This window comes from Pteropus medius, unplaced genomic scaffold, assembly GCF_902729225.1.
Source record: "Pteropus medius unplaced genomic scaffold, Ma_sr-lr_union100, whole genome shotgun sequence".
NCBI lineage: Eukaryota > Metazoa > Chordata > Mammalia > Chiroptera > Pteropodidae > Pteropus > Pteropus medius.
Genome location: NW_024347862.1, coordinates 3527472 through 3545568, shown reverse-complemented (window position 1 = coordinate 3545568; position 18097 = coordinate 3527472). Strand labels below are relative to the sequence as shown.

Sequence of the window (18097 nt, the reverse complement as noted above, 5' to 3'; positions counted from 1 at the left end):
AGAACAATTATTGAGCAGTAATCACAGGAAGAGGCAGATTCCTGTTGCGAGCAGATGGACTTTATTAGCAGCTTTACAAATTGATACTCCAAAGCCCATCTGATAATCTTTGAGTCTTTAGCCAGGATTTACTCTCTACTGATGGGACGAAGTCCTGATTGACCATCCTGGCTAAGCACAGTCTCCATTTCCTCAAGTGCCACTTTTCTTATCTATAGAGAGTTGGATTTCCTAATCTCTCAGGTTTCTTCTATCCACTATATTTTTTATTTTATTTATTTATTTATTTTTAATGCCTACAGCACCTGGTATTCTGAGGTGGTTTCCCATCCAAGTACTAACCAGGCCCGACCCTGCTTAGCTTCCGAGATCAGACAAGATCGGGTACATTCAGGGTGGCATGGCTGTAGACTCTAAATTATCAGTTTCGATTTGTCATGCTCCATGTCAAATCGTTTGGGGGAAAAAAAGCCAAGAGAAGATGATTGCCCAATGATTCATTCATTGATTTAATAAACGTCTCTGAGCACTTATGCAATAGCCAAATTTATGAGATTTTAAGCTCTGTGAGGGCAAGTACTATGTTCTTTATGTTGATGCTGTTTCTATCCCCAGTGCTTGGAAAATTATAAATGCTTAAATATTTGCCAAATGAATGAGAAAGGTAACTATATTACGTGTTTTAGAAGAACAGCAGGACGGGGAATGGTTCTGCTCACTCCAGTCCATTTTCCTAATTTCTTGGCAGTTGTACATATTTCAGTGATAAATAAATATTTGTTAAAGGAAGAAAGGAATTTCTGTGCAGCTGCAGTTGTTTGTGTCTATGCATTTTGGCCATATGCTGTGTACCATCTCCTTAGGTAGTGTGGCGTAGGTAGGTGGGCATGATAGGTCTGGAGGCAGGGGACCCGGATTCTTTTCCTTACTCAGTTTCTAAAGAGCTGTGCCAACTTGGACAAATCATGCTGCCTTTCTGGACCTCTCTTTTCTCATTTGCAAAGTGAGTAGTCTCTTTTGGCTCCTTCCAGCTTTAAAGTACATGATTAGAGCATGAAGAATAATAGATGAAAGCAGAGAAAATACCCCTAAAAGTGATAGTCGTTATTATTAGAAGGTGGGGGCTTGTCTTCTTCATCACAGTCTTAAGGAACAAGTTGTATCTTATTTGAGTATTTAGTAAATTCTTTTGAATTACAATAATAAAAGAATTGGAAAGTGTTTACTTAACAGAGACATTTGTAGGGATCATTATGTGAGAGTCACTGTTATATAGGCTTTACAATTATTAATAACTTTTCTCTTCATAACAACTAAATGAGGTAGGTACCAGCACTGTTTCCACTTTACAAAGCAGAAAACTGGGAGGGGTAAAATCAGAGGGGTAAAATCAGTAATCTGTGGGTACCCAGCAAGTAAGGGGCAGAATTAGCATTTGCAGCCAGGTGTTTAGGCACTAAAGCCTGTTATGTTAACCACCCTTCTATGCTGTGGTTTGCTTGGCAACCACATTATATTCCATGATGGCTAAAATAGAATATGAATCTTGGTGCCTACCATGACATTCTCATAGTCTAATTGGGTACATGAAATATTTAGAGAATGAGAGAGTGGGCAATAAAGCCGCAATGGGAAGTATAGATCACTAGAGAACAGAAAAGCGTATAATAGGTACCTTACTTTTATATAACACTTCATGCCTTTCTGAGTGTTTTTACATCCATCATCACATTTATTGCCCATAACAGCTATTATTATTTATTGAGGGCCTACTATATGCCAGGCATTGGGCTAAGTGTTTTGCTATATTATCTCAACCAAGCCTTACAGAAAAACTATTATACAGGCACCATTTCTGTTTTAGTGTCAAAAACCCAATTCAACTGGTTCATGTAAACAAAAAGTGGAAGAGCTAGGATAGGCTTCAAGCACAGCTGGTTCCAGGGACTCGAAGTCACTGGGACTTGGTCTGTCTCTTTCTCTTCCCTCCTTTACCCCTCTCTCTTCCTTTTGTGGCTCTGCTTCACTCTCAGATGAGCTCTTTCCTCAGGGTAGCCCCGACAGCCCTGGGCTACTGTCATCCTTACCACAAATGGCTCTTGCAGAAAGAGGGTATGCCTTTCTCAGCATTTCCAGCAAACATCCTGGAATTGAACTCCATGTGTGTGGCGTAACACTGAACTGGTCACTGTGGCTGGAGGGATAAAATATGTTCATTGATTAGACCTGGATCACAAGATAAGCTCTACCCCTCCACAAAGGAATTAACCTATCAGACTCCCAAAGGAAGTGAAGGTGATGTTTCTAGAATAAGGGGGATGGATGCTGGGTAGTCACAAAAGTACAAAAAACAAAAAAAGTATACAATAGTTATTTCCATGCAATGGATAGAGAAACAAGCTCTGAGATGTAGAGTGCTTTGACCAGGGCCACCCTTCCAGACAGTAGCAGAGCAGGCTTTGTGTGAGGCATGCCTGGTTCTTTTCATTCATCTTACAAATGGAAACAGTGAAGTAAAGACTGGTTGAATGCCTTCCTGATATATTTACATAAGAGGAAGAAGTTCTAGGATTTAGTGCAGCTGACAAGGACAGTCCTGAGACAGGCATCTCCACTATCTTAAGGTAGTGATACAAGGTACAAAGTCTGGACAATAGGCATTAATTACCTCCTCTATCAAAACCTGCAACTTGGGCTTTTAAACCACAGCTTCTGGTTAGAAACCCACATGTCCCTAAATTTGGAGTAGAGACATAAGTAGTTCCCATTGGGTGGCTTCTTTCATAATTTGGTTTATAAATGTAGTGCTGGATGGTGGTACTGGGCCTAGGAACCTGGGGACTTTGGGTGTGAGTTAGAGGCAGCAGACTTCCTTGTGCACCACCACCAATGTCACAACACACAGACAGCCAGAGTGCTCTGCCTCGTGGGCTGTGCACGGCTCCTTTTCTTTGTGTCTGGTTCTTGTGAAGAAGCTAACATGGTCAGAGACCAGTGTTTAAGAATGATCTCAGTGAGAAATCTGCAGGCAGTGTTGTGTGATGGGAAAGAGTGGATGAAGGCGTCAGACTGCCCTACCTCTAAATATAGGCATACCTTGAAGATATTGCAGGTTTATTGCCACACTACCGCAATAAAGTGAATTATAATCGTTTTGCTGGTGAGTGTCTTCCCTCCATTTTGTAAAATTTGCAACATTTGTGAAGCATAATAAAACTAAGTACAATAAAATGGGGGTATGCCTGTATTACTTTTGTCATTGTCAGCTGTGTGGCCTTGAAAGTCTTAAATTAGCCCCTCTGTGGCCATTTTCTCACCTGTAGATGGACCTCTAGGGCAGGCTTCTGTAGGCGGGGGACAGGTGTCCTTAGACTGAGGCCAGGCTACAGTTAGGGAAAGTGTCCCCCACCAAAGACAGGATTTGTCAGCAGACAATCCACCAGTTCTATGCAGTAGTCCTGAAGTCTGCTCAGAGAGCTGGCTTCTGTGTCTCCTTTTGTGCTCACGGTGCCTGGGCCTGCAAGTGGCAGGCAAATGCTCTCCTGGGCTCCTACCTCCCATACTGACAATGACAATATCCCCCACCCCCACCCCAGCTCTTGTGCCTTTAAGTCCTTTGTCCGGTTCTCCAAGGTCCGTGAGCATAAGCTGGCCTGTAGCTTACTCCTGCTCTCCTTGCCTTTTGCTTAGAGACTTGAATTCAAACCATGGATACAGGGCAAGGATCCTGATATAACTGACCCTGGTTCAAATCCCTGTACCTCAGCTGTGTTTTCATGAGCACATCTCTTTATACATTCTAAGTCTCAGTTTTTGGAACAGTTTTTATAAAGAATAAATCAGATAACATTTGCAAGTCCTTAACCGATTATTTCAGCATATTACTCAGAGAGTGATAATGAGACTCTTGAGGGCCTGAGGACTCCATGTCACTTTTCTCCCATGACGGGCCCTGTAGAACCCATCTCTGTGTGTCTGTGAGGGAACTCTCCAGGCCACCTCTCCTAGGGCTGAATGTGGATTGGTCCCCACACAGCTGTGCTCCATTTCAGCTCCCAGGGCTCCCTTCTCACATGACTCTATTCATCATCTTCTAATCTCCTTCCAACCAATCAGTCCTGCTCTGTCCTTCTTCAGTTATTCCCTCTCTATCACCTCACCTGTCACTTCTGGCTGGTCCTAAGAGCTATTTGTAGCCTGCCAGATAATAAAAGACCCTCATCAGAGCAAGTTCCCAGTTCCATACAAAACAGCCCCTCCTCCCCGCATTCCAGGGGATTTTGGGAAAAGGGAAATCTGTTACCAGGTCACATTCTTCCCCAGCTGGCCCATCTTGTGAGGGCTTTAGTGACATTCAGCTCACTTTCCCCTTGACTGGCATCACTTCCCCTCCTTCTCCCTCTTGTTTTATGCCTCTCCCTGCTTTTCCACATGTCTCCCAATCCCTACTCCCAGTCTCTTCCCAAGCGTCCTTACCAGAATCCTGGGGAATCACCTTTCCCTCCCTCAACCACATGCTTTTCTTTGTCCTTCTTCCCTAGTGGGGTGTTCCCGACTATGGGGACGAGAGGAGAGGTTTCATATACCTCTAAACTCTCCCCTCCATTGGCTCCAGGCCCGGGGTGTCAACATGAGGAGGAGGTAAGATGGTGGTTTTTTGTTTTGTTTCTTTTGTTTTGTTTTGTTTTTCTATTCCTCAAGTAAGAATATTGCTTCCCTTCCCATCCCGAACTTCTCACTTGCACGCCTACATTGCAAAGCGGGTCAGATGGAGTTCTTCATTAGCTCGCCACCCCGTTAACCCCACTTTAATATTTGTTCTTTAGAATGTTGAGTCAGTAGCTTTGCTCCTCATGTGCTGGTCCAGCAGGCCTGGGTCCTGGCCTCGGTGTGGACATGTGGCGGCCAGAATGTGAACGTCGCATGAGAGACCTGGGTCTTATCCCTTGGTTCTGCTCATGATCCCAAGCCAAGCAGAGCCTCAGCTTCCTCATCCATAAAAGGGGAATGATAACCAGGCTGAAGGGGGCATGAGATGGTATACTGCACATTATATGAAAATTCCTCAGAAGATACAGAGTATTACACAAATGGTAGGGTTTTCTTTTATTGTGGTAAAATATACATAACATAAAATTTATCATTTTAACCATATTAAAGTATTTAATTCAGTGGCATTAAGAACATTTACAGTGTTGTACAACCATCACCACAGCCCAATTCCAGAACATTTTCGTCACCCTAAACTGAAACCCGTACCCATAAGTAGTCACTTCCCATTCCCTGATTCACCCAGCCCCTGGCAACCACCAACCTACCTTCTATCTCTATGAATTTGCCAATTCTTGATATTCTATATAAATGAAATCATACAGTGCATGGCCCCTTGTGTCTGGCTTTTTTCACTTAGTATAATGTTTTCAAAGTTCATCCATATTTCAGCATGAGTCAGTGCTTTCCTCCTTTTTACGGCTAAATAATATCTCATTTTGTAGCTATTCAATATTTTACTTACAAAAATGGTAGTTGTAATTTGAAACCTCATCCAGAGATGAGTAATCATAATGGAGAAGGGCTGACTTGAAACTAGGGAACAGGGATGCTTAACTTGGAGAAAGGGAGGCTTGGGAGAGACATGAGAATGGAAAATCTAGCCTTTTTTCTATGCCTCACACTGGAAAGACCAGGACCAGAGTGAGATAATTTTTAACTCACTTCTGATGGGCTTGAGAACTCCCCATTGGCTGGCCCTGGAGAGGAGAGTTTTGGGGGCTTTGGAGCCAAAAGAAACAGTAAGCTGATAGACGAGAACAAATGGCACCAAAATGGTGTCAAGCCGGAACTGAGGAGCAGCTGCAGGAGTCTATGGGCTGTGGGCATGAGGCTCTGGGTCAGAGCCATGCTTGTATAAGGAGGCTGGGATGGAGGTGAGGACAAAAGGAGATTAGGACCTAGGCCAGGAACAACTTGGGAACTGGTCATAAAGTCTCAACAGCTCATGAAATCTCAAGAGCACGTTCTTTCCCTTCTCTCCTCTGTCACCACGCTCATCCATCATCCATTGTTTGGTCATCTCCACAGCTTCCTTACAGGTTCCCTGTCCCCTCTACTGTCTTGACTCTCCTCACCTCCTTCTTACTCCTTATTCTCCCTTTGATTTGCTAATTCTTAGATCAGGTTTCAGCTTAGATGTTCTTCTCCAGAAAGTCTTTACTGTACCTGCAGCCCCATAACACATGAAAATATCTCAGCTCCTATGTTTCCCCACAGGTCCCTGCACATATCCCATATTGTAGCACTAGAGTGTGAGTGCCTGTTTGCTTATTTGTGTCTCTACAGAACTAAGTATTCTACAAGGACAGAAACTTGTATATCTTGTTCACTATGGTATCTCTAGAATCGTAGAACAGTGTCTGACACATGTAGGTGATCTGTACATATTTGCTGAATGAACGAATGGGACTGGTGGAGATAGCAGTTAAAGTGAGGCAGTCTTCAATTCATTTTTATAACAAATTACAACCATGGAGTTGAGCACTCTGTAGAGAAGCATAGTCTGTCCCATCAGATGAGCTGCACCAGAAGTTTGAATGATCCCTTATCTGGTATGTTGTAGGGGCATTTGAGTCAGTTAGAGAAATGAACCAGATGACCTCTGAAATCCTGTCCAGCTCAAATCTTCTGAGATTTGAAAACTCAAAGAACTGTTCTTTGCCCTCTGCCCAGGCCATTTCTTATGCCAGCAGAAAGCCAGCAGGGGTCCAGGTTCAACAAAGATGATCATCAAGATTTCTCAATCTTACAGGCGCTGCTCTTTATAGAATTTAATTTGGTAATGCATTGCACACATGACCTTTTTATTAATCACTTCTTCTGATGCGAAAGCCTGGAACAGAGACCTAGAGGCAATAGAGAAGAGGAGTGAGGACAATCTGATGACTTAAATATCAAGTGTCACTATCCAGAACCAGATGAAGAAAATTGCTGTAAGTAGCATGGGAAAAGCTGGGCTTGGGGGAATGGAAAGGAATGAGGAACAGAATTGTGGGCAGATGATGGACTAGAAAGGAATTTCAGTGGTTCCCTCTTGGTGGAAGCTGTGCAAGTTCAAAACCTATGATTCCAAATATTTTTCTCCACCAACTTCTCCCAAACTCTTTACCCTTGTTCTTTCTAATGGTGGCAAAACTCACTCCACTGCCTTGTTGGAACAGCACTCTACATCTGACGAGTTCAAAGTACTTTTAAATCTAAAGATGATTATCCTCTCAATTCCCTTGATGTAGATGGGGACATTATCAGAGTGCCCCTTTTATAGAAAGAGAAATGGAGCACTGAGAAGTTTTACAATTTGACTGAAAGATGGTCCCCTTCTGGTAAGCTATGCAGGCATATTCATCTGTAGTCAAGGGGCAAAGGCAAAGAACCTATGTAGAAGCTGATATGGTGGTGGAGCGGTAGGGTAGGGTGCTAGACGATGTGGTAAAATAATCTTAGAAGAATCTCCTTACTCTTTTGATTGCCTTCCTGATGCCCTGAGCCCATTTGGTTTTGTTTTTCAGGAGTATTTTTTACTTTGTTTTCCTTCTGCACAGTGACTTGCTGTTGTTCCCCCATGAGCAAAGCCTCACAGGAGACATTCTGTGTGTGACCCTTTTATGCTGGAAACCGTAAGTGTTCAGTAAATGTTTTCCTTTTTCTGTCCACTCACTCTCTGAGATTTTTTTCCTTCATGCAATGCATGCAAAGGCCCTTTCATCTGAGGAGCCGCCCCCACCCATGGCACCCTCCCCTCAATACACATGGATTCTTCCTTTAGTCACTTTTTTTCTTTCTGCCTCCCTTTGGACCACAAAAATTGAGAAATGTAGTAAAAGGCAGAATGTGCACAGACATAAGCTCATGAAAGGGAGTACATGGAATGTAGCAAATTTCATACCACCCGGTAAGAATAGGGGGCCTGAACACAGAGAATGGGGGAGCAAAATGCCGATCAGACAAATCAAGAGAGAGAGAGTGAGCAAAAGTGCCCTTGGCAGCTGAGGTTTCTGGGAATAGAGTCATAGAATGTTGGTGAAATAATTGTGTTCCCCCCTCCTTATGAATCCTCCACTTCATCCCTGCCCACCGTGCCAAGTCGGCCATCCTCCGCTAGCTGCTGCAGTATTTTATCTTCTGGCAGAAGTCCTCACTCATTGAGGTGGAGAGGACTTGATTAATTAGCAGAGATCTCTCACACAGGCAGAAGGCTCAGTGGGGAAGGCTGGAGCTATTTAAGGATGAAGACATACAATGCTGTCACTGCCTGCCCCCTCTTGGCCTCTGCCACACCCTCACCTGCCCACACAGCCCACAGCCAGGTGCCTGCCTGCACACACACTCACGTGCCCTCTTTCCCCACTTGCCAATGCAAATATCATTTGCTTTCCTTTTTTCTCGGGGTAATTTCAAAAGCCCTGGAAATGAGACCTTTGAAGGAAATAGCACTGTCTCTGTTAGAAAACAGGATATGATGATGGAGGCAGCAGTTGGATTAAGTGGGCAGAGCATGGGATCTTTCCAGCCCTGGGGCCTTTGACTTAAACTAGACATTTCCTGTAAGCTGTCAAGTGTGAGCCAAGGGAGAGAGATTAAGGGCAGGTGAGGAGGGAAAGGCCAACCTCTCTGATCCCTTCTGACTTCCAATCAGCACAGAAGCACTGTCAGCTCTTAGGCTACTCCATTCCCCTTCTTTATAGCTTTGCCCTGTGGACAGGTCTGGGGAATTCAGGGCTTCTGCCTTTTTAGGACAAATACATCCATCTGGGGTGCTTAGCAGGGGGCTCCCCACATTGCTGAGCTCATTAAGAGAGCCTTGACTTGGAGTGGCACAGGTAATGAAGCATCACGGGGTGCCTGCCACCTCTAATAAGCTGAAATGAACTGAGGGGGGAATTAACCTGTTAGGATTAGTTCGCTCTGCAGCAAGATGCTTGGAATCGCCTCTTATACCCCGTGCAGGGAATCTTAAACACACTCCTCTCTCAGGAGGAGTGCTAGCTGGGGAGGAGGGCACCTGGTGAGGGTGAGCTAGAAAACACAAGCAAGGCTACAGAGCAAGGCCTGGACTGAGGGCCTGCAGCCCAGCTTTCTGCTGGGAGGAGGCTAGTTTTCTTTCCAGGACATGCCTCAGAATGCTGGGTTGAATGGTAACCATGCAGACCAGGAGCTCCTCCCCCACACTCACTTATTTCAACTCGCCCTTATCACTGATGGTCTTGGCTGGGCCAAGGTTGATGGGGAGAAGGCATCTAAGCTTATCTGGGCCATTGTGCACTTGGTGATACAAGGGTGCCTTGGGCTCCGGACAGATGCCTAAGTTGAAATTGCAGACATTTGGCTTGCCAATTCTGATCCTAATTCAAGTGTCTCCTTGACCACAGGAGGAGATGAAAAGAACAGAGACCTACAGAATTAAGGCCATTACCTTTCAAAATTTAGTTGTCTGCCTATTTCAATGCCAGGCACTGTGCTAGGTGCTGTGGATAGAGACGTGAAAAAGACATGCCCTCTGCCTGGAGTTGCTCACAGACTGCAAGAGAGAGACAAGCAGGCAACTAGCTATAACACCAGTCACATACCTAAAGGTGAACAGGAATCGATGAATTCTGCTTAGCAAGAGAATGGAGAAGAGCTCAGGGAGGCCCTTACAACAGAAATAGTCATCTTGCCTTCTTTATTTTGCATAAGCTGCTGCATCAAGTCAGTTAAAGGATCCAAGAATATTGCGCTTGAAGGGAGTCTCAGAGACCCAGTAGCTCCCAAATGATTCATCCTGGGTCCATGTTAAAAATACAGATCAGCAGGCTGACTGAATGAGAATTCCCTATAGTGCCTGGGAACCTGCATTTACACTCTCACCCCAGGAGATCCTGATAATTAGCTAAATTAGAGATATTCTGAAGTAGACAAATCTCTCCCTTTACAGAAGAGGCAATTTAGACTCCAGGATGGGGGTCAGCAATGACTGGTTTAAGACAATTAGCTGGTACAGGAGCAGTACCAGGTCCTGAGCTCAGATTCACTTGTTTCCAAATTCAGGGCTCCCTTCACTAAGGAGGCTGCATATAGTGTTTCACATGGTGGTGGTGGGGATGGCACTAAGAAACAAATTATGGAGACCCCACCCATATAACATTCTGTTTCAGGGCAACGTCTTCTCTGGAACTCATGAAGCCTATTTAGAAAATAGGAGAGAGTTAGGGTGTTCAGCAAATTTCCATTGTTCTGCTGGTTCTGGCCAGCTACTTACCTGCTTGCCTCATTCCTGGAAGGTCATGTTTTCCTACTTTGAGGCTAGCAAAATGCCAAGCATACTGGTGGGTTTCTCATACTCTAAATTCAGATGGCAGTATTTCGGAGGGAACAAAGCCTTACCACAGAAAGTTGCCAGACTCTTATTTCCAGAGACAATGCTGTAAGAAAGCTATGGAGCAGGAAAAGTATAACTTTAGGGCATAAAAGCTTTTCTGAAAGAGCACCTTTTAAATCCTGGGATGATGCCCTTTGAATTATCTTTCACTTGTTGAGCAAGGAGCTCCCTAGCATGCGGTATTCGTTTACCAGCCATCTTGTTTTCAGTATGAGAAAAAAAAGTTTCCACAAAATATGTGTTCTATTATATCCAAACTGAGAAGACTTCACTAGTTTCCCAGGCAAACCATTCTAAATCTCAGCCTGGCTTTAAAGCCTTCTGCAGGCTGGCCCTGTCCCACCCAGCTGCCTCATACCCCCTGCTGTGTTTCCTGTGTGCACAGCCCTTCCGTACCAGCCCTTCTTCTGATCCCACTAGGGCTCTCTGAGATAAGTAAGGAAGTATTGCAAGTAATATTTTTTATTTAGCAAGTGAGGCAAAAGGCTCAGAGATGTTAAGTGACTTCTGTTAATATTCGTTGTGTCAGTGGTGAATTTGAGACTCACATCTGGGTTCTAAATTCTCCCCGCCTAAATCTGATCGGGCCAGTTGCATCAGCCCAGGGTTCGTTTCTACTCTGAGGCTTTGTAAATGTTTCCCCCTCTCTGAACCACTTTCCTTTTCTTCAACTTTCTATACTCTTGAAAACGTGATTTAAAACTCTAAGTAGTCTTTTCCAATTACTCTAGCCCTCGATCCTCTCTGAACCTGAATGGCACTATTTAGTGCTTAATTATGTTCCATCATATTGTTTTCTAATTGTCTTTAAATGTGTGTCATTTTTCTCAGCACATCTAGTTTGTAAATTTCGTGATAGGGTCACTTCATGATTCTTTCTTTGTACTCAGCCCATTGCTAAGCACAGTTTAAAACTTTTCATTGAAAAGCTGCATGGAGAAAGCCAGTGACATTTATCTTCCTAAGGAATTAACAGCAATGACCCCATTTAATATATTTCAATGTGTTTGGTTTCTCCTCATCTTATTAGAGACAGAAGATTTCTGGCTTAGAAAAAGCATCCAGCTGTTCAGAGCAGCTGGAAGCCAAGTAAGGGTTATTTTGGGATGAGTTATTTCTTGCTTCTTTAGCCCTTTCGAATAACGTTGTCTGGGATAGTGCCGCTTGATGAAGAGGACTCCCTCATTTCCATAAAACTGAGATAGAGAAATTACTATAGAGAAAGACTAAAGATGGGCTATGAAGAACAGGAAGCAAGCTCACTCAGCTTTGGCAGCCAGATGTTTTAGGCATTCTTGCTTGGTCCTGATTGCTACTTCTGTATAACACCTGCTCCTAGGGTAGGGAAGGGCAGGAGCTTCTTTAAACAGGTTCGTCAGGGTGGTCAGGAAAGGGGCCCTGAGGAGATTAAACTGAGACCTAAAAGAGGAAAAGCCAGCCAGGCATAGAGCTGGGAAAAGGCATTTCAGGGACAAGACATACTGGCCTATGTGACAGCTGCTCGAGAAACATGGCGGCAACGAATAGAGGCCAAAGAGATGAGAGCCGAGTGAGCAATAGAGAGCGCAGGAGGTGCCCAAGAGAAGCAGCTAAACACAGTGCAGAGAGATGTTTCCCCCAGAGTGGTGGTGGCAGAGGGTATGGGGTGAGAGTACAGAAGGATGGATTCTGGAGCTGGAGTTGAGTGGGGCACATGTTTAGGTTGAGTAGCCAGGTCTGTGGTGGACTGGGTCTGGGGGACATGGGAAATGAAAGAATCCAGGATGAATTTCCAGTTTCTAGCTTTGATTGAAGAATACTGGGCAATAAATCAATCAGGTGTGTGTGTATGCACGCGTGCACGCATGTGTGTGCATGTGTTGGTAGCTGGGGTTGGTGTAAATCAAGAGCTCTAGTCTAAGTGTATTGATGTCAAACAGATAATACTAGTCATCAGCCAATTATGTGTCATGCACTATTGTAGACACTGGCGATAAAGCAGGAAACAAAACAGACAAAACTTCTCCCCCTCATGGAGCAGAATCTAGAAGACAACAAGAAAAATAAATAAAATCTATAGTATGCTACAAAGGGAGCAGTGCCTAGGAGAAGATAAGGCTGGGAAGGGAAAAGGAGCATTTAAATTTTAGATAGTGTCCAAAGAAGTTCTTACTAATGGTCAAATTTAGGCAAAGGCTTAACGGAACTGAGCAGATTTTGGAGAACAACCGACAAGGGGAAAGAGTAAGCGCATGGGTCTGAAGGCAGGAGAATGCTTGTGGTGATCCAGGAGCAGTGAGGTGATCAGTGTGACTGGAGTAAAGTGAACAAGGCTGAGAACAGGGAAAGTTGTAGAGGTAAGAGTAAGGGAGACTGTCTGGGCCTGGCAAGGCAGAGCAAGACATTATGATGTCACCTGGACTGGAACTCAGTTGAGAGTTTCAGCAGAGAACTAAAATGATCTGGCCTATTTAACATCCTTGTGATAACCATGCAGAGGACAGACCATAGTGTGACAAAGGTGGAGTGGGAAGTAGCACCAGAGGTGGATCATGGGGCTTGAACCAGAGTGATGAGAGTAGAGTTGCGAAGAGGTCAAATTCTCTGTGTATGTTCAAAGAATGATGACTGCATTTACTAATGGATTGGCTATGGGATGGGGAAAAGGGGAAATATTAAAGGTTATTCCAATGTTTTTAATCTTGCAATTGAAAGAATGAAATTGCATGCCTTGCTATTGAGAAGAACGTTTTTGGGTATATCAAAAGCACAATTATAAATATATTGGGCACTAGATTTCCATTAGACATCTTTATGGGAATGCTTACCAGGCAGTATGATATATGAGTTAAGTTTGGAGCTAAGGCCTGGGCTAGAGATACAAATCTGGGAGACATTAGCACAGAGATGGTACTGAAAAACAGAGACTGGATGATCAAATTTCAGCAGCGGGAGTAGATAGAGGTCTAAAATCTGAGCCCTGAAACACTCTAGAGTTTGGAGATGAGTGAGATGGAACCAAGGGAAGAAACTGAGAAGAGATGTCAAAACGTTATTGGAAATCAGGTCTGTGGGTGATCTAGGGAGCCATGCTCAGAAAATGTTTAAGGAGGAAAGTGATCAAGTGTAAAATATAGATGATAAGAAGATGAGGACTGAAAATTGACATTGGCTTTAGCAACATGGATGACACTGGTGGCCTTAATAAGAGCAGTGTTGGTGAAAGGTGGAGTGGAAACTGAAGTAGAATGATTTCAAGGCAGAATGGGAGGAGATACTTTTTTGACAACAAACATAAACGAGTTTTTCAAGGAAATTTGCTCTAGGGAAAGAGTGAAATGGTGATAGCTAGAAGAGAAAGCATGGTTGAGAGATTTTTTTGAATAGGAAAAATAACAATGTATTTGTATGTTGATGGAAAAGATCCAGTAGAATGAGAAAAATTCATGCTGCAAGAAAAAGAAGGGAAATTTGCTAGCAGGTTGTACTTGAATAGTTGGAGAGGGATGGGATCAAATGAAAAAGTGGAAGGCTGGTCTTAGGTAGGAGCACGATCCCTCATAGTGACAGAAAAGAACGTTATATGTAGAATTGCTAGAAGATAGATGGATTTGTGGTGGGACCTTGTGAATATTCTTTTCATATTACTTCAATTTTCTCAACCAAATAGAAACAAGGTCATTGGCTGAGAGTGAGGATTGGTGAGGAGCTATCCAACATTAAAGATGAGATTGCGTGACGTAGCCATCTAGCAGAATGGGAGAGGTGTGAGTGCACCACGATTATGAATTCTGGACAGCATCACAGGCCCTCTTGAGTTTATTGATTACAAATTAAAGTAAGCCAGCATGATTGTGTGTTTTTCTTAAACTTGTTCAGTTGTGCAAGTGCGGTTCAATCTGGCTGGACAAAATATGATTGTGCCTTTAGCTGAACACAAGAAAATAAGTTGTAGAGAGAATAAGAGCAAGAGCATTGAAGGTGAAGGTGAGGGACACAGCTTAATGACTGATGTGGAATCTAATCTGGGGTCATGGAAAAGGAAGGGACAAGGACGGTTGTAGAGTCAGCGTACCCAAAATTCTGGGAGAGGGATAGAAAGATTGCTGGAGTTGAGCTACTTGAATAAGTGGGCATGCAATGTAAAAGGTAGTCAGAATATGGGATGTTTAAAATTATGTTTATGAGAGGACTGTAGTGCTCGGTAATGACAAGGTTGAAGAGATGAGCATCAAGGTGATTGGGTAAGTTAGGAAAGAGGAAAAGCTTTATGGAGGAGTGGAGGTCAGGGTATTGGCGGCATAATTATTTGTATATTAAATCACCAAAATGAGCATGAAGATAGTGTGGCAGAGAGGAATTATTAGAAAATGATTCTTTAAGGTAAAAAGGGTGCTAGGTAATGACAACAAGGGTGGAGAGATGGGTGGTTTAGTCAGATGAAATGAGATTCCAAGCAAGGTACTTTTAGAGGGGAGCATGGGGAAGAGAAGGAGACAGCCCTAACAAGCAGGGCAGATGCATCCCAATAAGGCCCAGAGACTGAAAGAGCCCTTTGAGCAGACTGAAAAGCCATGTCTCCAGAGAAGAGTCGGGTTTTAATTACAGGCACAAGGTGGAGTAGTGGTTACAGAAGAAGGTGAAGACATGGATGATCTTGCTAATAATTGGCCTTGAGTTCTCGAGGGCTAGTAGTAGTGTTAGGAGAAGAGGAGGGAGGGTTCATAAGGTTGGAGAAGGCAATATACAGAGCATGTGAGTGTCAGAGTTGGAGGGATGAAGTCCACTTGTTGTGACTGGATATGAACAGGAAAAAAAAGGTAGATAAAAATACCTAAGATTCATGTAGATATATAGATTTTCCAGTGACGGCTCTGGATAATAGGATTCATGTGGTTGGAAGTATCCTTTGTTAAGACTATTCTGGCAGCCACCTGCGTGTTGTATTGAGGGTAGGGCTAGGTTGCAATCTAGCAATGGGGTAGGAAGGCTTAGACGGGACCAGTGGGAATGGACAGGGATACTACTCAGAGATGTCGTAAAGGAAACATGGAGTGGCTTAGTGTGTGTAAAAGCAGCAATATTTTTAAATTTTTTTTGCATCTGTGTATTCCAACCTTACATTCAAGAATATTGGAGATGAAAGAGGACCCTTTGTCTGTTATTATGCCCTTTTTCTTTCTTGCTCCTGCTCTCTCTCTTTAAAAAAACAATAAACTGCACATTTAAAGTGTGAAAAAAAAATACCTAAGATTTAGTGAGTGTATTCTATATACCAGACATTTTTCTAGTCTTGTTACATGTATTAACTCATTTAATCCTCATAATTTATGAAGTAGGCAATATTATTATCTTCATTTTATTAATGAAGAAACTGAAGCAGAGAGCTTAAGAATCTCACCAAGGTCACAGCTTGTTGAGTAGGATTTGAACCCAGGCAGAGAAATTCTAGAATCCATGCTATCCACTACTATTACTGCTTTTAGGCTGGTGTTTGTACTGCCCCTTACCAGTTATGGGATCTTGGGAAAACTGATTAATCTTTCTGAGTTTCACTTTTTACATCTGCAAAATAAGGGTGATGATACCAGAATTAGTGAATCTGCATCTGACACCTATAGTGAGGGACTCAGAAAATTAATAAGAAAGTAAGACATAGGCACATGGCTATGATAAGAGGCAAGATAAGAGATACTATTTTCATAGAAGTATAACGTGCTATGGAAGCAAAGAAGAAGAACTACCAATCCCTGGTGATTAAAACAGGGAAAAGATTTCTATTCGTGAAATGTCTGCTTGGAATTTGCTGGGTGGGAGGAGGGCAACAGCACTGATGCTGTGCAGGGCCTGGCCAGAGAGCTCAGACCTTTTCTGTATAAGAGGAGCCACTGAAGGTGTAACCCTGCTTAGAACTCCAATCACCCAAAGCCGATGCCTGCTACCTTTCTTTTGTCTTTCTTTCTTTGCTTTCTTTTTAGCAGTCTTCATAAGAGTAGATGTGCAGAGAGCAGGCTGTAATGATATGCCCTGGACACTGAGATAACACGAACGAAGGTGCTTAGCAAACTGTAACTGGAGGTGTTTTTGCTAAGAAATGCAGTGTGGTAGAGTGACACTGACTTTGGAAGAAACGTGAGTTCTCAGATGTGGACCAGATATCTTTGTAAGAGATAGTCTAAGCCTAAAGATTGATAAATGTAGAAAGGTGACAGTTTCTTTTAGAGAAAGGAGACAGACTCTTCCAAGGTGCTTGGTCTAGTATCGAGCACCGAATCTGCAGTGGGCTCAGATGTACCACATTACCTGCTTGCATTGGCAGTCAAAGAAGATGTGAGGTCCATCTGTCAGAGCAGAACAAATTACCTTTGTCATCTCCTTATATAGGGGGCAAGTGTCAGGGATATATGCAATGTACAACCATGACTTTACATGTCGACATTGCCATTTGCACCAGTAGTGCACCCAAATGACAGAGTCAAAATGCCCTCCTCCATATAGTATGAAGAGATGGTCTCAGAGATCTCTAAGGTTCCTTGATGTTCCAACTCACTGAGATCCCCTTTCTAACCCAGGGTACGTAAATCAGGACTCTTGGTAGAAACTTATTCTTTGAGGAAAGTCTGAAGACTTTGATTAACAACCTGGTGGCAGGGCAATGGGGGCATGGAAAGTACCCAGACCAGAAAAGACATAAAAATGCTTAGCTTACTAACTGCAAATGCCTCTCCTCCATGCCCAACTCCAAGAGAGTTTTCTGAGCCAATATCCCCTCGGAAAGAGAAGATGGTGACACTTCACTGCTCCATGTGTACTTCAGCAGGAGGAATTAAGGTAGACCCATTCCATTTGTATCTCCCCTACAGCTTGTAAGCATGGCTATGAGACATCCAAGTTCAGCAGGCTAAGCTCTTCTCCACCCATGTCAAAAGTATAAAAGTGGCTGCTGGAGCAGCGGACAGGTGGGAGGAAGGAAGGCAAGGACAAGAGGGTTCAGGCTGATTTTGTCTTGATATAACTCTCCCCCAGAGCTGAAAGTGGGGAGTTTTCCAGAGGTCTTGGTTTCCCAACAGGCAGGTGCTTTTGCTAAGATGGGGGCATTTAAATATTCCTGTCTCTTTTCCCTTCCTCAGAGCTCCAGCAGGTTTTCTCTCCCTCTGTATACAACATGCATACTAATTGGAACCTCTCCCTGTGAAGAAGCCTTCTTTCTGACAGATTCTTTAAGAATAGACATAGGTTTTGAAAAACCAAGATGGCATTGCCTGTAATTATAAAGTAATTGGTGTAATTGAGAGCTCAGGGTCTTATGCAAATCACCCTTCTGTTTTTAACTTTACTTCAAGACTATTTTTATTTTTAAATGAAAAAAAAAAAAGGAAACCAACATGTGCATTTGGGTATGGTATTTGTGCATTTTGACCTGAGCTCCTATGTATGCTAAATATGCTAAATAAGTAGCTATGGTGGAAAAATTGGCCTTGGATTAAAGATCAAACCACTTTTGGTCCTTGTGTGTCTTGGAAAAAGTCTCCAGACTTCTTGCAGCTTTCATTTCCTGTACCTGCAGGACAAAGATAATAAGAATAACCTCTCATTGTGAAAATTAAATAATATAGATGCATGAGCATCAGAAACTATAAAGTGCTTTTCACAGATATTAAATAGTTTTGCCCTCTTCCCCCTTGTTATTTCTTTTCTCTTCTTTTG

The 18097-nt window shown here is 43.2% G+C and overlaps 1 non-coding gene across 1 annotated transcript; it reads right to left on the bottom strand.

Annotated features, from left to right (window-relative positions):
* Positions 1–293: 293 nt before the first annotated feature.
* On the bottom strand, positions 294–412 carry LOC120615681 (5S ribosomal RNA). The gene has a single exon (XR_005656342.1). It is a non-coding gene; the product is annotated as a 5S ribosomal RNA (ribosomal RNA).
* Positions 413–18097: the final 17685 nt, after the last annotated feature.